Source organism: Podarcis liolepis (assembly GCF_965112155.1).
Source record: "Podarcis liolepis genome assembly, chromosome: 1".
NCBI lineage: Eukaryota > Metazoa > Chordata > Lepidosauria > Squamata > Lacertidae > Podarcis > Podarcis liolepis.
The window spans coordinates 92,551,910-92,568,314 of NC_139554.1; the positions used below are offsets into that span (position 1 = coordinate 92,551,910).

Sequence of the window (16,405 nt, forward strand, 5' to 3'; positions counted from 1 at the left end):
AAACAGAAAGCAGTCATGGATCTTTCTCTCTCTCTCTGGGTTCCCAGTTTGCTGCTTTGCTTTTAGCTCACATCACTCAACGCTCAATTCTGTTTTTGTCCTTCTAACTACCCATGAGTTGGGGGGGTACCCCACCCATTTGCCATCTCATGGAGAGTCTTTTCCTTAAAGGCCCATCATATCACCAGGAAGCTAGCCTGGCTATACCATGTATTGGAAGGGGATATCTGTCTGTCTCGAGAGACATTGGAGTGGACCTCTGAGGGTGAAGTCTAATCACTGTGTAAGCAGCACTGAAGTGACCTCCCTGGGGAACAAGCCTGGAGGCGTGTATGGAGGTGTGCTGGAAAACACCCACCCTCCTCTCAGCCTTGCTGATGTGGTCCAAAGGGAAGCAGAGTAATACGCTTGGCACCAGCTTGGCTGCAGAAGCTGCCAGAAGGATGCGCACAAGGCGCCATCCAACCATTTTACTAACTCAGCTTCAGATTTTTTCAGGGTTTACTCCTTAGCCTTTTCTTCTCCCAAAGATATCCCACAAAGCAGTTAAAGTTTCTGATCAGAGTTTTCCTTTTCCTAGAAGGGCTACCTTCCGAGGTTGACAAGCCCCATCTGTGTTGTGTCATGAACTATGTAATAAATGTTTTTCAATTGGCAAAGGATGGATATTATTATGTCTATAGTCTCATGGCTCAATAGCCCGTTGTGAGATCTCACTGAGATGTTTGCCTTGGCTAGACCTTTTCGGGTAGAGCTGTGAGGACTTGGCAGAACATGCTGAGTCAACTTGAGTTTTATCAAGCTGATCTCAATTATTTTGGTGAGGTGAAATTCAAGGAAATAGCACTTGAAATGAAGAAGACGTACTAGGATTGTAAGGTGTGCTTTTCTACTTTTCTGGTTTGCAGATTTTAGCAGGCTGTATAAGAACACTTTTCTCTGCAGGTAATCACACTTCAGGATCAGCAAGTTGCTGACTTCAGATTCAGTAAGCCATGTGTCAGTTTGATCTTCTATCTAGATACAGTGCTGGAGAGTGGAGAAAGTGTTTTCTTTGTCTGACTGCAGAATGTCATTCAATAGCACAGTCCCACTTCATCTGTTTTCCCACCGGTGGTGTTAACTACAAGGTGAAGTATTGCTTGAAAAACATTTTGGTAGCATGACTTATTTGAGAAACCGGTTTTCAGTGTCATTAGAACAAAACAGCTTGATATAAGAAATCTGATAAAGCTCTGTTTAAGAGCCCTTTCAAATAATTGCTTATATTGAGATATTTTTTGTCTGGAAACAGCTAGCAAAACTTGCTGAAAATATGAACCTTTCCCCTAAGTTTTATGCTTTTGTAGATGATAGCAGCAAATACATATTTTCAATCTATACTGCTTGATGACTTTACACCAGGGGTGGAAACTTCAGATCTGCGGGCTAGATGTGACCCTCCAAGTTTCTCTATCTGGCCCAGAGGACTCTGCTGTTGGCATCCTTCGGGGATCGAGATCCCAGCTGGATCATGGCTTTCCAGCTGTGATGATCCCCCGATCTCTGGTGAGACGTAAATCAGTGACTCAGACTTCAAAAGCCAGAGCACGCTATATTAGCAGAGCATACTGCACAAACAGAACAGGCGTGAGGCTTGTGGAAACATACTAAGAGCTAAAGATTTATTAAGCCTAAATCAGGACAAAGAAAACATGTCGTCTCCCTTTCTTCTCCTCAGAGAAACAGAGTCAAACAAAAGCTATACACAAACGGAAGTTCCCAGCAGACTGTGCTGGAACGTAAACAGACATGTGACACGTAACAATCCCGTGTCTGCTCCTTAAGGTGGAATGGAATTTTCCCACATCTGCCCAGCATATGTTCGCTCCGCAAGTCACATCTCTCACTGACCCTGCTCTGTGCTCCCTTCTGGTGGTTTTATTTGGTCAGAATGTGCTCCTGACCTGTAAAAATACCTCTTGTTTGCCAGGATGTAGAGTGATGTGTGTGTAGCTACACTCACTTTTGTCACATTCACCACTGGATTGTGTCCTTTAACCAGAAGATTGCCCAAGAGGGAATGAGGCTCTCAGCTGAAAATGGTCCCCCCCCCACCCTCCCCCGTTATACACATTTATCTAGGAGTTAAGTCCTCACTGGGGCTTACATATGTAGACATGCATAGAATGGTTGTTACTTTGACATGAATAGTAACTCATCTTGGAAAGCATATGGTTTAGGTATTTGAGTGATTGGCAGAAACTGGAGTATTGTGTTAATGGTCTGTGCTTATACATTTCCTCTGAGGCATCTGGAACTGGCCATACTGGAAACTGGATACTGGGCTAGGTAGACCTCTGGTGGGCAGACCCAGTAAGGGGATTGTGTTCTTATGGTACATTTGTTTCCTTTCCAAACATATTATGTAGCTTTTTTGCTTAACCAGTGTTGTCAGGGGAGCCTAGCGAAATCCAAACTCAGGAAGTAGCTGTATTTCTTAATCAGAGGTTATCATTACTGCTGAAGCTATTCAGTGAGAAGGCACTAGAGATAAGCACTTTCGCCATATTCTGTTCAGAGATTGTCATCTCGTATATTCATTTTCCAAGGCTCCCTGAATGATTGGCTGAGAGCTGCAAAAGACATCAAAACTGGGCTGATTTCCTGTCATGGACGAGGCCCTGTTTTCAATTACCATCCTGTAGTTTTCCTGAGCAACAGGTTATTGACTTGTGAGAGGGCAGGATAAATGGAAGTAACATAGATGTACAATTCTTTTTGAACCAGGATCAAGTCTGAATTTTGCTTCTTGTGGCTCCTAAGTTGTTGAGATGCTGCAGTAATGCATCGGACCCATAGCATATTTGTATTTCTTTCTCAGTTTCCTCTCACCCTGATTCTGCTTTCCCTAATCTACATTGTATTGTTAATTTTCATTTTACTGAAGCATAAAGTGTGGGGAAAGATGCCTAAATTAAGATCAATTCTGTTTCATTTAATAATATTTGACTAGTATTGAAAGGAACTAAAATATTAAATAACATGTTAAACATACACATGTACCAACAGGTTGGACTGAAAATGCCAAGTGCTGTCTTGTAGATAAATCAATACATTCCTAGCAAATAAATAAACTCTCTAGATTAGACAGTTCATGGTGAGTCAGAGCAGTGGGGAAGGGGAATCTCTTTAGATTTAAAGTTCAACTTTCATCAAAAGAAACCTCTCAGCCCAATGATAACTCAATGTATGAGTTCACACTACGCCTCAAAATGCTTAACTTGTTTGAAGCAGCATGATCAACTGCAGTTAAGTCTCTGCTTTTTTATGTCAAAATGTGGGAGCTCTGTCACCAAAAAAGAGCAACTATTTCTGCTATAGCTGTTATAATTTCCTTCTTGTTAAACTGTTAACAGTTTCCTTTAATGATGGCAGCAGCCAAAGCTCACACTTTCCAAAGGAAAAGCTTTACACCTAGTTAAAAATCTGTAAGAGTGTAATTTAATTAAGCACCAGCAGACAACTTTGGAGGTAGAGACAAGAAAATACAATCGCCACCTTTCACATGCTTTGAGGATGCGTGGGCTGTGGAATATGACCTGTTCTGTATCAGGTGTGGAACTCTTCAGGTGAGGAACTTCCTCACAAGGGAAGCTGGTCTGGCTGAACACATGAATAGTTTTAGACAAGCTATCCCCCCCATCCCCAAAGTCATTGGAACAGTATATGATGACTTTAGGCTGTTGTTCATACATACATATATATCTGGAGTTTTTATGTTACATTTGTAACCTGTCTTGGGTCCATTCCAAGGAGAATGTCAGATTATTAAATGGCACAAGTAAATAAATAAACATCAGAACGGCAGATTTGGTCAGCAGAATAGGAATGTGAATCAAAACCAAAACAGTGCAAATCCTGGTATTTTTAGGACTCAGTTTGAATACCTGTGCAAAGTAAATCTGAATGTGTATATATACGAAAAGCATCCGTAATTGTGAAATGATTAATATAGTGAAGAAATAATCTCTTGAGCGCCACGGCTCAACACTATTGTGCATGTATCCTACAAAAGCGTTACGATTGTGCAACTTGTACATGTGTTGTCTCTGCAGAAGTTTGGGTGAATGCATGGCAGTTAGGGATGGGACTGATGGCTGGAATTACAATCCTTTTTTGCCACATATTCTTTATCCTGGGAAGTTGGTTAACTGACCACACCGTAAATAATGCTGAACTTTGAGTGCAATCATTTTGCAGTTATTTCAGGACATTTCCTAGTGCTTGATTGGCATCAATTTTTAAAATAGTAGAGGTGAATAGTAATAACTCCAGTGTTTTATTAGCTTGCCATTAGCTAATTAGCTAGTTGCCATTAGCTAATTGTCATTAGCTTGCAATGTCAGGACCTCCATTATTCACCTCCACCCTTGGTTAGCAGAATCTCAGACTGTCTCTGTTCCATGGTCTTGTTTACCCTATTTGTCCCTAGACTGTCTGAAGCACTTGTAACATATACACAATGGCATTCTGCTGTGGAAACACGTGCACCAAAATACCTCCTCACATAGAAGCCTGTCTGTTTATTAACATCCTTGGAGGCCCTACTTCCTTGGAAGTAGCATTCCTTGGCAGGTAGCATTCAGGTATAGGGCTTTCTTGAGTTAAAAACAGTGTCCTGAGTATTGGGATGTTACCCCCAAACTCACTTTTTTGAGTCCCTCTCTTCTATCAGCTCATGGGTTGCCCATCGATGCTTTCCCTATCATCTACTGAGTCCTCCGCCTCCCTATTATTCTCCCTGTTGAAATTAGGCTTGAATAAAGCCTTTTACTGGGAGAGCCAGTGTGGTGTAGTGGTTAAGAGCGGTAGTCTCATAATCTGGGGAACCGGGTTCGCGTCTCCGCTCCTCCACATGCAGCTGCTGGGTGACCTTGGGCCAGTCACACTTCTTTGAAGTCTCTCAGCTCCACTCACCTCACAGAGTGTTTGTTGTGGGGGAGGAAGGGAAAGGAGAATGTTAGCCGCTTTGAGACTCCTGAAGGGGAGTGAAAGGCGGGATATCAAATCCAAACTCTTCTTCAAACTCTTCTTCAATAGATGGCTTTTTTCAAGCCTAACATTTTATCTTCTTGAAGACTGCAGCTGGAGAGGGATGTTAGGTATTTTCTCTTTAGGTGCATTCTCTAGGATCCACATTAGGCTTGGAAAAAAGTGAAAACCCCAGCCTTATTGCAGGTGGGGACAGAGACTATGTGTGCATGTGTGCATGACTGGGGTATGTGTGTGGTGCATGCATGGAGCCCACAATACTTTCTGCTGCTTGCAAATGTGCCCACAGATCCAAAAGTGTTAGCTTTTCCTAATCCGAATATTAAATTAATAATATACTTATCTGGCTGGGATAAGAACAGTTGTCATACCGCTGCTATTGATGGTTAGCTTTTTTAGTTGACTGCAGATTTTTTAATAGTTTGTAAGCAGCTTTGAGGACAAATAAAGCAGCTCTTTTACATGGTAGGGGCTTGGACTAGGTGACTTTCAGGGTCCCTTCGAATTCTACAATTCTGTGATTTGTCTCGGTGGACTGTGGCATATGAATGTTTTAAATGAATAAGCATATTGAAATGCTAGAGTAGTACTTTGATGGAAACACTGCCAATGCAAAATGGGCCAGATTGCAGATAAACGGGATATGGTCTTGATGCAGAATCTGTTGAATTGTTTTTATTTTTATTTGCATTGCCCCTTTCTCATAATAATAATAATAATAATAATAATAATAATAATAATAAATAAATAAATAAAATCTATAACACTTATTAGTGTTCAAACCACTGGTTTATTTATTTTATTTTATTTATACCCCGCCCTCCCCAGCCAAGTCCAGGCTCAGGGTGGCTAACATGAGGTATTAAACAATTGATTAAAATACAACTTAAGATTAAAATACTACTTAAAATGCAGCCTCATTTCAGTGGAAGCCCAGATCAAAAACTGTTTGAGGGGAGAAAACATCAAATCTTCACCAAGGCCAACTATCCAGACTGGTCCTACATGAGCCAGAAAAGCCAGGGAAGTCCCCAAATAGGGGTTCCATCACAGAAGGAAAAGGAAAGAGGGGAGGGGATCAGGCTGGTTTCAAGACAAAGGCCAGGCGGAACAACTATGTCTTACAGGCCCTGCGGAAAGAAATCAGATCCCGCAGGGCCCTGGTCTCATGAGACAGAGCGTTCCACCAGGCTGGAGCTAGTGTTGAAAAGGCCCTGGCCCTGGCTGAGGCTAATCTGACTTCCTTAAGGCCCGGGACCTCTAGAGTGTTGCTATTTATGGACCTTAAGGTCCTCTGCAGGGCATACCAGGAGAGGTGGTCCTGAGGTACGAGGGTCCTAGGCCGCAAAGGGCTTTAAAGGTCAAAACCAGCACCTTAAACCAGACCCTATACTCCACTGGGAGCCAGTGCAGCTGGAAAAGCACTGGGTGAATGTGGTCCCGTGGCAAGGACCCCGTAAGGAGCCTTGCTGTGGCATTCTGCACCTGCTGGAGTTTCTGAGACAACTTCAAGGGCAGCCCCATGTAGAGCAACTTACAGTAGTTAAGCCTGGAGGTGGCCGTTGCATGGATCACTGTGGCCAGATGAGGGTGGGAAAAGGTAAGGGACCAACTGTTTGCTACGGCAGAGATGGAAAAATGCCACCTTTGCAGTAGCTGTAACCTGTGCCTCCATGGAAAGGGAGGCGTCGAAGGTTACACCCAAACTCTTGACAGAAGGCACTGGCACACATTGAGCCCCTGCAAGAGATGGGAGTTGGCCTCCCAACCCCATGCCGTCCCAACCCAGCCAGAGGACCTCTGTCTTCGAAGGGTATAACTTCAGCCGGCTCCCAAGCAGCCATCCAGCCACAGCTTCCAGACATCTGGTCAGTGTGTCTGGGGCTGATTCAGGATGCATACATTATTTTGTGTTCATTCTCAAAATAATCTTGTTAGGTAGATCACTATTATTAACCCAAAAGTGGGACCTGCGACAAAATGTTTTCTGTATTCTGACCTAATAAGAGTACTCCTGTTCATGTTTTTAAGGATCAGTCCTGCCCTCCTGTAAACCACCCTGTTCTCCCTTTCCACAGTGTTTCCTTTTCCTGCTGATAGTCAACATACCACACTATGTCTCCTGGGCATGCTCAGTTTTAGGTTGTTCTAAGTCGTCTTTTTTTTTTACTTTCCCTTTCTTTCTTTCACAAAACTGCTGCACTCACCACCTGAGTTTACTATTAGAAGGGATGATGATGTAAATACCAGCTTGTTAATTAATGCTAGAGGCAAAACTTAAGCTTGGAACTTCCTGATTCCAAACTCAAGTCTTTTGGTCACTATGCTATTATCAGCTCTCATTAATTTCAACTAAGATTGTTGAGGACTATTGCCATAAATGAAGATTGTGCTACATACGTGCTTGGTGTATTGTATCTTCATTGTGTTGAATCTAGATAACAGGATTCTTAATTCAGCCTATAATCTAAATATTCTGGCAATATAAATTATTCAGTTAGCTATCATTAAAGACAATGGTTCTTAAATTGCCCTCCAAGAAGCTTTTTTTTTGAGGGAATGTACAATTGAAAAGATAACTGGTGTGTGTGTGTGTTATAGTATATTACTAATTTATGTACTCAGCTGAGCAATTTCCTCTGTTGATTTGTTATTCCATAATCCAGAATCTATGTTGGTTGACATCATCATAGTTTCTGTTCTATTGGATACATGAGGTATGCAGAATAGTTGGATCAATTTATATAACCAGTAGAATCGGGCAGTAAAGTTTTTTTTGGACTGTACCATTTCGAACTGCATACTGGGGGCTGCATGTTTTAATTCTCCCACACTGTGGAAGAAATCTCCCTACCAATAGATAGCATTCAAACATGTAGCTTCCCACCTGCAGCCTGAAATAGTACAGTTTAGGAAAAGCCTGTTACCACAATTCTGCTGCTTATATAAATTGGTCTTAAGATGCCATGGTGTTGTGTGTGGTTTTTTCATTGTCAATAGTCACCCCCCCCCGCCCCCGATTTGTAATTTAAATAAATAATTTGAGAGCTTATGAGTCATGATTTTGAAGACTTATCTTTGGCACTACCGAGTCTTCTGGTCACCACAGATGGCTGGGAGGCTCAGCTGGTGAGTGGGAACTTGGCACAGTTCTGACATGCGAAATTGTCAGACTAACCAATTAGACTAATAAAATATTCCAATTTCCAGTGGCACTCCTCTCCATGAAAACATTTCCAACACAGCTCTTGATGTCTCTGAATAAGTTTGTTTTACTTTAATGGCTAAATAATGTGTTGACATTTAACTAGAACCATGTTAAAGAAATTATGGGTGGTCATGAAACAGAATTATGTGCTACAACTTTACTTTGTGGAGGAACGTTTTTAAATACTACCTTGTGGAATAATAACAAGTTTCCTTGGTATTTTTCTTTCTCCTGGCTGCTTTTTCTTAATTTCTACAGTGTAGTGTGATGGGTTTTTTGTTTTTGTTTTAACTGAATATAAAATCCAAAAAAATAATAGGTATTGATTTTTTTTTTAATGTATAGTAGCGAATAGGGTGTGCTTGGAAAATGGCTTTGTAATATAGTTGTTCAAGTACAATTAAGAATAATACAAAGCCTTGAAGCACTTCATTCAGCCCTGTCCTCCTTGTATCTTGTGGACAAGCTAGATGGTCATTTCACCACAGATGTCATAGATCTATATGGCAACAGCTTGCTCCCCCTGGAGATCAGTCAAATTTCATTAACCTGCAACCAGTTCTTTGTGTGGCTCAGAGGAGCTCCTTTTAGCGAAGAAAAGCCAATTTGCAGAATTTAAGCAGTAGTCAATTTAATCTTGTTACATATTCCCCCACCCCCTGCCTTCTGTAAGCAAAGCATGTTTGGGATGAAGAGCGTATTATTGCTAACTCTGGTGCTCAGTCCTTCAGCGTAATAGGATATACGAGATGAAATTACACACATGGCTTTCTGCTTTAGACCTCAAGACAGTAGACGAGTTGGTTTTTCTTTCTCTTTTGCAGTGTATTTTCTGGGTTGCACTTCTTCATAGTCTAGCAGGGAATTGACCAAGCAAGGGAAGAGATGAGTCCCTTCTTTTCCATCAATGTTTTAACCAGTTGGCTGAAGTGACTTAATTTCCCCATCATTTTGGGCAAAATCAGGTGGCTAATTCTTTTATCCACCTTCCATTGGAGATCTATGTAGACGTGGCCAACTCCTGAATTGAGTATCAGAAGCATTTGTTGTTCTTAAGACTACTTTGTGAGATCCTATGAGCCACACTGGCAGGTGTGTATAATAAAAATAACAAATACAGTGGTACCTCTGGTTGCAGATTTAATTTGTTTCGGGGTGCCGTGTGCACCCCGAAAAATCCGTAACTAGAGGTGCCGCTTCTGTGCATGCACGCGTCACGTAAAGCGCTTCTGCGCATGTGCATGGCACGCAGAGCACTTCTGCGCATGCGAGAGCAGCAAAACCCAGAAGTATACACTTCTGGGTTTGCCGTGGCTGTAACCCGAAGATTCCGTAACCTGGAGGTTACGCAACATGAGGTAGCACTGTAATAATAATAACGATACAGTCATACCTCGGGTTACAGATGCTTCAGGTTGCGTTTTTTTGGGTTACGGACCGCCAAAACCCGGAAGTACTGGAACGGGTTACTTCCAGGTTTGGGCGGTTGCACATGCGCAGAAGTGCCGAATCACAACCCGCGCGTGCACAGACGCGCCATTGTGGGTTGCGAATGCTGCAGGTTGCGAACGTGCATCCCGCACGGATCATGTTCCCAACCCAAGCATCTACTGGACGTTGTTCCACTGCTCAGATGTGTCCTTCATACAATAATTTACCTGATAAATATTTGTAACATCAGTTTTAGATTTCCCTCCCTCCAAGTGGCCTAAAGAAGTGTGGCTTCCCTCACCCCAACACGTTCACATGTACCACTACCACTGAAGTGTGTAGGCTGAGAAATAGTGACTGGTCTAATGTTGGGTTGAAATAAACGACAGACGAGTGACAAGTGTCATATGGGAGGCATCTCCCGAGCATGTCTCGGGGAGTCCCTTTTATTGAATATTACAGCATTGCCACATATGTGCTTGTTGCTGATTGGTTAACACAAATACAATGCAAGGTTTGCATATAGGCATTAATCATCAATAGTTTAAAGGTTGGGAAAGGGAACACAGAATTGGACAGGCGTGAAGACCTCATATTAAACAATTACTAGTGATTGATATAGCAAGACTTAAACTATAACTAGTGATTGATATAGCAAGACTTAACAGGGCATAACTATTGTATTCCGTAGATGTGGTCAACCACGCTTTAAGAACAGGTCAGGGTACGATGTTTCATGAACTCAATGTGAACTGAACATTCTAGGATGGGTGAGGAGGGAATGCTTCAGCTTAGATGTTTGCCAGAGTCATGTGCAGAAGCAAAACTTCCCATCAGTCTAAGCTCTTCCAGGGACCTTTATGATTGAGTGAAAATTTGAAAAAATCTGAAGGGTTATACCATTGTCCTGAGGTTTATGTAAAATGCGTACAAATATATAGAATCAAATAGATGGGCCAGCAGAATCTTTTAATTCAGAACCATTTGGTAGGATACTATTAAGGGCTAATATTAATGAATAAAGTGACAACCAGCGTGTTGTCATGGTTACAGGTCTGGACTAGGACTAGGGGACCTACGCCCACCATGAGGTCATTGGCATATTACAGATGTAACCAACAAACCAACAGGCCGTGTTCAAACCAGTGAAAGTGGAGGTAACCCAGGATGTTAACAGGACTGCTCCAGATTAAGTAGCATGAGTATTGCAGCCTGGGAGGCCTTCTGACATTTATCAGATAATTTCCCAAACCATTAGCGGCACTGGCATGGCAGCTTAACTAATTAAAAGAACAGCAGGTTTGCAAAAGCAGGAGCAGCAAGATTAGGGCCCGGTGGCTACAGTGTAAAAATGCCACTGAAAAAGAATTGATCTTTCACAGCTAGCCTCTCATGATGTTTCTTTGGGTATTTACTGGCACATCTATGGGTCAACATATTTCCTGGTGCTGTATGCTGATGAGCACTCGGAAGTTACAAGCAGCTTGGCTGTCAAAAGAGCTAAAAGCATATGGAAGAGTCAGGTGGCAAGATATGGAGCCTTTACAGACTGACAGTCATGACTCAGCCACCCGTAAAATGATTTTTCATTAATGTTTTAAAAAGTGTGTCAGGGATGTCAGAATATATAAGCAGCACACATAAATTATTTAGGCTTCTGCTTTCGTCTCTCTTCCTTCTTCCCAGCTCCTCACAGCTGATGTATGTAAAGTGTTCTAGTTTTGTTCAGATTTATACTCCTGTCTGGCAGATAATACTCATCACCTGTAAAATAGGGCTATTTCAAAAATGACTTTCTTTCCATGAACAAACAATCCATCCATGGGTCGGATTTGTGGTTTGAGAACGAGAAGCAGAACAGTAAAGAACTTGGCAACAGTAGATATAAAGTATGAATAAATAAAGGCCAAAAATATCTCACCAGAAAAAGTGTGCTGGTGAGACACAAAGAGCCAAAGGAAAGAAGAGCAGTGATTTGACTGACAACAGGCTCCATTTTGCGTATGATAGTTTCATAATCAAAATCCATGGGAGAAAGTGGGATGGCTTTGGGGTGTGGCTTTTATTATTTACTTGTTTATTTTAATTATTATATATTGCATTTCAATATTGTTTTGCTTGTAAGCTGCCCAGGATGTATTTATTGATGAATGGTTATATAGATTTAACAAACAAACAAACAAACAAACAATTGTTTTTAAATACATGTGCTCTGACATATTGCTGAATCTGATTTATTGGCAAAGCTCCCAGTTGAGTCAAAAGGCACTATACCAGAAAGAAGGAAGGGAATGGGAAGAAATAGTGAATTGGACACGTACCCTGTAAGCACAGAATAGTAAAATAATTTTTGTCATACATTAACAAAAAACAAAAAGGGGGTGCGGGTTTGAGCAGAATGTATCTTCATTTTAGCATGCAGGAGAGAAGGGGGATACCGGTTTTCATTTTGTTTTTAAAAGATTCTTTAGAAAATTGGAGGCCTCAAAGTGAAGGTCTGGCTTGGTCTCTAATTAAAGCTGCTTTCTTTGAGTTTCACATGAAATCTGCCTGGGAAGCAGATGTTTGGGTCATGTGCAGCATATTGTTCTTTTGTATGCTCAGTATTTCAGGAAAAACACCTCTGATGAGCCAACGAAGAGGGTCATTACTCAATCAGCAGTACCGCTTTGCTGTATGCAGCGCATATCAGAAAGGGGTGTGGTTTTCTTTGCTTGGCAGAGATAGATGACCCGTCTCCTTTAGAAAACATTTGTTACTTGGACCTGTATTGCATAGGGTTGTGTGTCCAGTTCCTGATTAACTGAAGTGTTTAACCTGCCCTTCAGGGTTAATTAAATAAGTCTTTTATAAGAATAAGAATAAATCCCAAGCCCTGCCATCCTGCAGCAAACAACGTTGTTGAATTGCTAAGGCCTAGAGCCTTTTTAGTTACACCCTTTGTTTGCTTAATTAATATGGCAACATGTTGTTAGCCACAGCGTTCAGTTAAATTTAAGCAGAGCTGCAGCACTGCTTCCCATCAGCAGAGTTGCTGCTGCTTAGAGGGAGGGGTCCAGGACTGTTGGAAGGTCAGACTGGTACATTTGCACTACACTGATTTCCCTGCCATCTCTCGCCATCCTGTTAAGGGGCAGTGAGTTTGCTGATAGGAAGCCATGTGTGTGGCACCATCCTTTCCGCCAGCTGCTACTGAAAAGAAAACTAAACTTCCAGCCAACTAGCTATAAACCTGCTGAATTACATGCTATGACTATTCCTATTCCCTTCTATCCAGAGTAGTTCCTGAGGTTTTTGTTCTTCTGCATAGTAATTTATATCCCCATTTTTGCCTTTTGTGGACATGTTATTACAATTTGGTTAGTATGATTTGGAACAATTCTTCAGGGTTTACACACCATTTGAGAGATCCCTAGATGTTAAATCTTACACATGGGAGTGAATGCTTCTTCTTTCTAATGTACCATGTAGATTAAGATGCTAAGTAACCTGTCATTTGACATGCTCATGAGGATATTTTTGAGTGTGTTGGTTGCGGATTGTAGGATAATTATGTTTTTCTACCTCACATATCTCTTTAATTTAAGAAAGGAAACATTTTTGGCTTTTACATGAAAACAGCACATAGCCGATGGATTTTAGAGCAGATGCCTTTGAGATGTTGTTGAACTCCAGCTCCCAAGAACCCTAGCCAACAAGGAAAATGGGCTGGCAAGGATGATGGGAGCTGGGGTCCTGCAACATCTTAGAGGCACTATGTTGGCTACGTTTGAAAGTATTCAGCAATGTGTAAAGGGGAAGCCTGAGTGGTATAAAAGGATTGCTAAATATGTGGAAATGTTGGAGGGCATGCTGAGAGGGTTGTGTCTATGTGTGTCTCAGTTATTTTTCATTTAATTTCTATAATGCCTGCTATCAAATCAGATTTCAGGGCTGTATATAACATATGCAGACCACAATACAATTAATATTAGTATTATAAAAATACAGCAGTAAAAGCACAAAGTGTTGAGGTGTTGTATACATTTTCAAATATCTGGGGTAAATAAGAATGTCTTAACATGGCATCTAAAAGCACACATATGGTCTGTTAACAAAGTTTTCATCAGATGCTTTCCATATGGCTGTTTCTTCTCATAGGGCAAGGTGTGGCTGTTGGCTTAAGCGGTGATATACAACATGTTGACATCAAATACTGGGATGCGTCTTTCTGAGAGGCCATGGGTGTAAAAAGCTTTGATTACATTTGCATGTTTTGGTACAAAGTGCTTTTCCTTTATCAGAGCCCTGCCTCTCCTTTAGCCTGCTCTCGAGCTGCAGGGCATCCATTGCTTTTGATGTTTGTACATTCAGGCACCATTTTTCAATCCCTGCCCTGCCAAAGGCCTCGTGTAAAGAATAACAATCTTAGCAATTAAATATAATGCACACACACCTCTGCCAGATTTGAGGGCTGCAGGAGAGGGGAATGGAAGCAAGAAAGGTGGAGGTTTCCCCCCCCCCTTTTCCTTTTTACAAAGGCTGCTCCTGTGTGAAGATACAAAAAGCAGGAAATCTCAGAGACAGGCCTTTCCATTAAAAAAAGGGCCCAAAGTCCTGGCTCTCTGACAAGCCTTGGCAAAGGGCTTTGAGTCTTTGGAAAGCCTCAGCTACCCATATGGCTTGAAATGGGAAGGATGTTACAGCAAGTGGTGGCGATGTATAATTAATAGAAGGAAGGACGGGACAAGAAAACTGGGGAGAAAATATTAGTCTTGGATCAGGTCTAAGTAATGCACACCGATGGCATTAATCTTTTTCATCTGAGAATAAATTTCAGCCATAAAGTGAATATAGCCTTTGTCTTAGATGGAACAAATGGTTTGGCGTATGGGGCAGTGGGATTTAGTATACTGTGCAGATGGCCTGTTTGGTTTCCATGGTTCTAGGGAATGAACTCTTTTAAAAAGTTCCCCAGGAAAATGCCTCAAAGCACAGAGCATGTGACGTGTGCTTTGTTGTACCTCATGGTATGCAAAGTCTTCCTCAGTTCAGTGGTATCCATAGCAGTTTGGAAGCCAAGGTTTCCTGTCAGTTATAAAACAATGGAAGCATATATTTGCAATACAACGCTGTTCATAAGAACTCACATTCAATATTCAAATACAGTGACATTTAAAAATATGCAGGGAACTCTGTTTCTAAGTACTAGCTCACTTGGCTATGTGATCAGCTGAAATACACAACATAGCTTGTACTGGGCTTTGTCATTTCTGCCTGGGCGCTCCTAAAAAGCCTTCCCTGGGTCCAAAAACTACTGTATGGTTACAGATAGCCCTGCTTTGGGCAAGGTGCTTAACCTTGTGGCTGTGATTCAGCTGCAGTTGCTCTTGGAAGAAACTGATAATCTAGACCCATTCCAGTCAGGGCAGGCCCAGTCTGGTAGCAGAATCAATTTTGATCCCCCTGACAGATTACCTTTATTAGGGAGAGATGGGGGCGTGTGATCCTGTTACTCTTATTTGATCTCTCAGTGGTTTTTGATACCACTGACTGTTGTATCCTCATGGACTGACTTGGTGAGTTGGGAGTTAGAGGTAGTGTGGTCCCACTCCTACTTACAGGGATGGTTCTACAGAGTAGCATTGGGGAATTGTAGTTGGAGGTTGTGCTATAGGTAGCTGTAACCAACGTCTAGATGAAGCCATTGAGAATGGGCATTGGGAGAGCTATAATGACCTGAGTAGGGGGTCTGGCAAAATTAGGATGGAGACAATTAGTGGTTGGCCAATGATGACCCTTGGGACCCCTTCCAACTCTACAGTTCCATGATTCTTTAATCCTGGGGTGGGATCCAGTGGTTGAGGCAGATCTTTGTCTAAGTTGGAAGTGCCTGAGGAAAGGGATCCTGGAGAGGTGGGGAGAGGGGTTCCCCTCACCCTGTTTCATCTCCCTATCTATCCCCATGGCACAAGGCAGGGGCACCACTTTCATCCCTGGAGCTGTCAGAGTCTGGTTCTGGTGCATCCACTCTGCTCATTGCACAGCCAACTCCACCTCCAGAGTTGTCAGAAACTATGCCGAGTCCCACCTCCCCAGGGGAAGCTGCTACCCTGCCTGACCCACACTTCTTTCATGGGCTAAGAAAGCAGTGGAGAAGACAACAGCAGCCTTCTACCATCATACAGCCTTCTTGCAGCAGTGGCTCCACAGTCAAGGCAGTGATGGAGACTGAGGCCTACTGCTGCATCCCAGGCCAGGACTATGTAGCCAGAAACAGAGAGATTCCACATGTTTACATGTGAGAAACAGGTGCCTGTTGTGCCGTCTAAATTATTCAATGACTAAATATTTTGGCAGTTTTAATACACTCAGAATTACACTAGCTATTTTTAAGGCATATAAAGAAGCGTGTTTTGAGGAGAATAGAGTTGAGTGAGGGTGGTGGGGCTTGAGGAGCTCATCAGCACCCCTTTTCCCCCCTCAAAATTTGTGCCCTTTACCCAAGAGTCTCTCTGTGCGAGAGGTGCTTTGGTGCCATTTACAGTGGTACCTCAGGTTACATACGCTTCAGGTTACATATGCTTCAGGTTACAGACTCCTCTAACCCAGAAATAGTGCTTCAGGTTAAGAACTTTGCTTCAGGATGAGAACAGAAATCGTTCTCCGGCGGCGCGGCAGCAGCAGGAGGCCCCATTAGCTAAAGTGGTGCTTCAGGTTAAGAACAGTTTCAGGTTAAGTACGGCCCTCTGG

General features: G+C 42.3%; 1 protein-coding gene and 1 long non-coding RNA gene across 13 annotated transcripts in view; one reads left to right on the top strand and one right to left on the bottom strand.

Moving 5' to 3' along the window:
- Nucleotides 1-16,405, top strand: part of KALRN (kalirin RhoGEF kinase) — a 513,896-nt gene that overhangs the window by 218,283 nt on the left and 279,208 nt on the right. The window lies entirely within an intron of this gene.
- LOC310701444 lies at nt 12,258-16,112 on the bottom strand. The gene is made up of 2 exons (XR_014523049.1): nt 15,952-16,112; nt 12,258-14,740 (listed from the first exon to the last, which is right to left on the bottom strand). It is a non-coding gene; the product is annotated as an uncharacterized lncRNA (long non-coding RNA).